Source organism: Lycium barbarum, chromosome 4, assembly GCF_019175385.1.
Source record: "Lycium barbarum isolate Lr01 chromosome 4, ASM1917538v2, whole genome shotgun sequence".
Taxonomy (NCBI): domain Eukaryota; kingdom Viridiplantae; phylum Streptophyta; class Magnoliopsida; order Solanales; family Solanaceae; genus Lycium; species Lycium barbarum.
In genome coordinates this window covers 80,013,769-80,019,359 of record NC_083340.1, presented here as the reverse complement: position 1 = coordinate 80,019,359, position 5,591 = coordinate 80,013,769, and the positions used below count along the sequence as shown (strand labels likewise).

General features: G+C 35.2%; 1 long non-coding RNA gene across 1 annotated transcript; it reads left to right on the top strand.

Annotated features, from left to right (window-relative positions):
- Positions 1–590: 590 nt before the first annotated feature.
- On the top strand, positions 591–4,256 carry LOC132638453 (uncharacterized). Its single transcript, XR_009581741.1, has 3 exons — positions 591–812; positions 1,251–1,330; positions 3,958–4,256. It is a non-coding gene; the product is annotated as an uncharacterized LOC132638453 (long non-coding RNA).
- Positions 4,257–5,591: the final 1,335 nt, after the last annotated feature.

Here is a 5,591-nt window from a genome sequence, read left to right as displayed (position 1 = left end):
GGAGTTTACGTAATTAAAATAACTAACCATTTCATCCCTTAATCCCTAATTTTGTATAAATGAAATTTGTTAAAATTATTTATAATTGTGTATAAATGCTTTGATTAATCAATTAGGTGGTCATTTTTTTTATGGCCACAATCAATTTAACCAATTCATGGTTTAAGGAAAATGGGGTCATTTTTGCAAATTTAGCGTCTTAATGGCCTTCACTGAAATAACCAAATTCATTGGCTCAAATTTATTAAGGTCATTAATGCAATTTAATTTTAAATTTTGCTAATTAGGCCAAATATGGCCATAATTGAAATAATCAGTTGAATTAAAATCAATTAGGGCCATATTCGCAAAATTGAGCCCATTTATACAGTTGGAAATTTTTAAAATTATTTAATAGGTTAATTATGTCCTAATTTGTTTATAATTGAAATATTAGGTACACATATATATATATATATGTATACACTATATACATAAAAGGACCAGCCTAATTATTATCATTTTAAAGACTTGGACCAAGTCCAGCCCAAAACGGACCAGGACCCGGCCTAAGCCCATCCCCACATCAGCATAAGGGAATAATCCCCTTTTTCTTATTCATTTTTCATTCATACCAAATGACATTTTTTCTCACCCCTTCTCTCTCTTCCATTTTCTTGCAAACCCTAGGAGCCGCCGCTGCTTCCTCTTTCTCTCTCATCCCAAATATGGTAAAATCACAGAATAAGTGTAAGATGCACAGCTTTTGCAGCATTATTTACATGAAACAAATTAATTCCCAGTTTTGTTTTACCCAGATCTTTCCAAAATCGGTAAAACACTTTGTTTCTTTCGCTTTTGTTTTGAAATTATTTAGTCAAAAGTTGATTATTGTTGTTTTATTTGTTGTATTGTGTTTATTTTGCTCAATTTTCATTGGTTGGGGACGAGTGGGTTGGATCGAGTCCAACGAGGCTCATATCTGACCATTCGTTTTTTGTTACAGTCGTTCTGAGGCATAGATTTGTTTTACAAGGTTAATTTCTGGGAGAAATTAGTTGTCCCACATCGATAATTTTGAGGGTTTGAAAAATTTTGGGGTTCTATAAATAGATCCCCACCCTCACCATGAAAACAGGTCGGAAAAAAATTGGGAAAAACTTAAAGAGGCTGGAAACATCGAATTCAAGCCTCTCAATATAAAAATTTTAAACTTTGACTTAAAGTTGGTATTTCTCTTAGTTCTAAAATTTATTTTCTTGCTTGTTTAGTGTCGATGTGGCAGAGTGTGGGATTTGGAAGCACAAAAGGTTTCCAAATTCAATCTTGACCACGGCTGCACTTAAAAAAGGTAACATTCTAACTTTGTTGCTTATTTTTGTCATTTTTCAGTAGCTTTGTTATGTGATAATGGTCTATTTGATGTTAGTTTGTTGTTAGATTGTCTTGGGTTTAATTAGTGGTAATGTGCTATTCTAAATGATGCTTAAGATTCATTAGATGTTTGGAAATAGAGATCATTTCTTATCTTCATATAAGACATGCTTAACCTTAATAGTGGTTGTTAATAGGGACTGAATGTGTGAGCCTAGATAATTTTATTGATATTGCTCCATAGATAGAGATGCACAGACTGTCATATGCTTCATTAGATGCTGAAGTTCTTGTTTGGCTGCTCATTCTTTAAACATGACAAAATATGTTACACCTCGAAAAATTTTCCGTTGATGCACAATGAATAAACTAACGAAGAGCATAAATTATACAGTATTTCAATAAGTAAGGAATGACATCAACAAAGACGTTCGAGGTAGGGGAAGGAAGTTTGCCAAAAGAAGGCAAGACATATGATAGGTATCGAAAAAGAATTGCGAGCAACGAATTAATGACGATTTAATGATGCTTTGGAGAAGAGTTATAATGTCCCTTAGATTGTTAATGAGGTGATAAACAAGTGCTAAGAAGGTTCTGTAAGGATTGGAAATCAAACCAAGTGACAAAAACAAGATCAGTGAAAAGATGAGTTATACGATCGATTATACGGTCCGTATAATGGTCCGCAAAATTGTCACAATGAAGTCCCTCACTGGTAATTATACGGTCATTATACGAACCGTATAAAGTTATACGGCCCGTATAATGTGTCGTATAATGGTCACAGAAGCAAGATGTTGAAGAGGTGATTTTACGGTCACTTATACGGACCGTATAAAATTATACGACCCGTATAATGTGCCGTATAATGAGCACAGAATCGAGTGGTTAAAGGGGAAATTTCACGGTCACTTATACGGACCGTATAAGTTTATACGGACCCTAGAAGTGTCCGTATAATTTTCCGACAGATCAGATTTTCACAATATTAAAAAGGGACCAAGTCATTATTTCATTTCATTTTTCATCTAACACTTCAAGAACTCTCTAGAAACCCTCTCCACTCTTCATCCATAAGAACACAAGAGAAATTTATGATCAACTGCATCAAACTAGGTGAATCAAGTGTAAGAAACTCATTAAAGTTCATCCAAGGCAAGGAATCCAAGTGAATGTGAAACTAGGGGTTTGCTCAAGTGAGGAGTTTCCACCCAAGGTTCATTTCTACAACATCTAAGGTCATTTTTATGGTATTTCCATGTTGTTTAAGGTATTGAGAAGTTGAAACACTTGGATTGTAAAAGGATATAGAAAATGGGTCATGAATGTGAGAATAGTGATGTTTGTGAGTAGTAGCTTGGGTTGAGTAATTATTCTTGATATGCTATGATTATAATCATGTTATAAATGATATTGGGAACATGAGATAAACATTGTATATGAGCGAAGGTAATAGTGTGATGTAATGATGGATATGGATGACTTGAAGTGAATTGAGGGATATGGATAATGTAGTTAAATAAAGACTATTATTATGATGTTGATGTTTGGGAGTTGATATATGATATGGAGGAAGTCGTATAAATAAAGGAGACGCTGTCCAATTTTCTCTAGCTTTAATCATGTATGCTAGCTATAGATCTTTCTAATAATAGTATAACTCTAATAAAGGTAGAAACGTGAGCATTGAAGGAGAATGTGCAAGTGATAGAATAGTTGAACGGAAAGGTATGTAAGGCTAACCCTTCTTTCATAAGGCATGGTTCTTTGGCCAAATATCTAATCTTCTATAAGCCTATGATGTCCTTCAAATGATGCTATCTTGAAAAGCTACTAAGCTCATGATTCTCGATATGTTACGATTGTATTAAATTCCCATATGACGAGTAATCCTATAAGGATAGGTGTAATGAACGACGATGAAAGTGATACGATAACGATGACGACGATAATGGTGATGATGATAATGATGACGACGATAATGGTGATGATGATAATGATGACGATGATAATAATGATAACGCTAAAGATGTTTATGGGCTTTTATGTATATGTGCCAAAGTATGGCTATTATGGAACCCTGAGCTTATATGGCCGGGTAGAAAATATAATATAATATAATATATATATATATAAAATACGTGCGCACCACTGCAGTTGGGTACGGATAACCCTGAGCCTTGGTAGGGCCATATATATATATATAATCACCGAGCCTAGCCATGGTCGGATACGCGAAACACCGAACCTTCATGGTCGGGTATGCTATGTATATGATATAGATATGAGTATGAATACGAATATGATACGAATACGAATAAGAATATGTATATGAATACAACTATGGATACGGAATGTAAATAAGTACGGATATGAGTACAGATACGGATATGGATGTATGTACACAATTACGCATTAGAAATGGAAAGTCCCTATGAGAAGCAAGTAAGTGCTTATGACGATTATACTACTACTGTCTCTCATCCTATGCTATTTCTATGTTGTCTATTATGCTTTCATAATGATATCGATCATGCTTTACATACTCAGTACATTCTTCGTACTGACGTCCTTTTGTTTGTGGACACTGCGTCATGCCTGCAGGTGGCCAGGGAGACAGACTTGATCCATAGCTACATTAATCAGGGACTACATAGCGGAGCTCCATTTCATTCGGAGCTATAGCTTTTGGTATTGATTCTTTTGTGTACATATTTATAGGCATAGCGGGGTCCTGTCACGCCTATATGATATGGCATACTCTCCTTAGAGGCTCGTAGGCATGTGTATATGGTTAGATATGTTTTCCCTTGTCAGCCTATATTTTGGACATCATTTTGTTAGCCTCGTCGGCTTATGTACATTGGTATGGGCATAATTGCAAATGATGATATAAATGTATTGTTGTCCAATGGAATTAGTATGAATAATGGATAGAAAGTATGATTTAGCTATGTGGCTCACCTAGAGGTAAATGTGAAAGTATGTTAAGAGGTGTCTGGGTGGGTTAGCACCGGGTGCCCGTCACGGCCCTCCGGTTGGGTCGTGACAAAATATGGTTACATGATCAATAATAGTAACTTTAGTGAACTTCTAGACTAATATTAATCTTATTTGAATGTAAGAGACTGCTAAAGAACTATTATAATCCAGAGTTTAAGGTAGTTGCTAGTTTTCATTGATGAGATTGTGTTATCCTGGAATCCTCAATCTGCTTTCCTGAGTCTACATACTTTGTTTATGCCATAATTAAGTAGCCTTAGTCATGATTAGTATTAGTAAAGGATCATGATTGGACTGAAACAAGGCTTAAAGAATATAGGCATACTTATATGAGTCTTGTGATATGGTCTAGGCACCAGAACAAGATTGAATGAGGTCTAATTGCATTTGAATGGGTCTAAGTATACCTAAGTCTGTTTAAGTATGCCTGGATTGGCCTAAAAAATAACCTTGAATAGTTGTATCTTATATATTGAAGGTAGGTATAAAACAAATAGCACTCTAGAACATGATATAGAATTCTTAAAAGGAATATTGGGAATAAGGTCTATTTGTTTGGGATAATATGCTCCCAAGTGGTCCATTAGAGGCTGATATTGACTTATAAAACTGTAAAATCATCTAAGAACAGTGAGGACACTTAGATACCCCTAACATGATTGTTTGAACAAGAACCTAGTCTTGATCTTTGTGTCACTAGACCCTTCCCCATTCAATATATGATCCATGCTTGAGTCTTTGAAGGGGTCCAGTGACACTGAAATAGTAATTGAATCCTGATATTCTCTTTGATTGTTAAAAATGATTAATCAACTCATAAAGAGGAACTACTTGAGTCTAAGTATTAGTGTTCTGTCTAAACTTAGTTTGCAAGGATTGAGATGTCAAGTTTTGTTTCAAAGAAGTGATGTCTAAAAGGAATTCAAAATTGCTTTCATAGTTAAGACCCCAGGCTGAGTTGATTGAAACTGCTAACTTATGTGGTCAACTAGGTGTTTAGTTGGAATTTAATCTAAAGGTAGTGTTAAACTAAACATTAACCACAAGGTCTTGGTGGTTGTTACTGGGCATGAGGATAAGGTAAGGAGTTGAGGTTGCCTTAGGAGAGTAAAAGGTGAGCTTTGGTATGAACTGGAGGTAATGACCAGTAGAGCATTTTTTCCCTTTTTACTGAAAGCAAGACTCGGGAAAGGAATGGGGAGGTGATAACCTCACCCTACCCAGTTTCTCTTTCA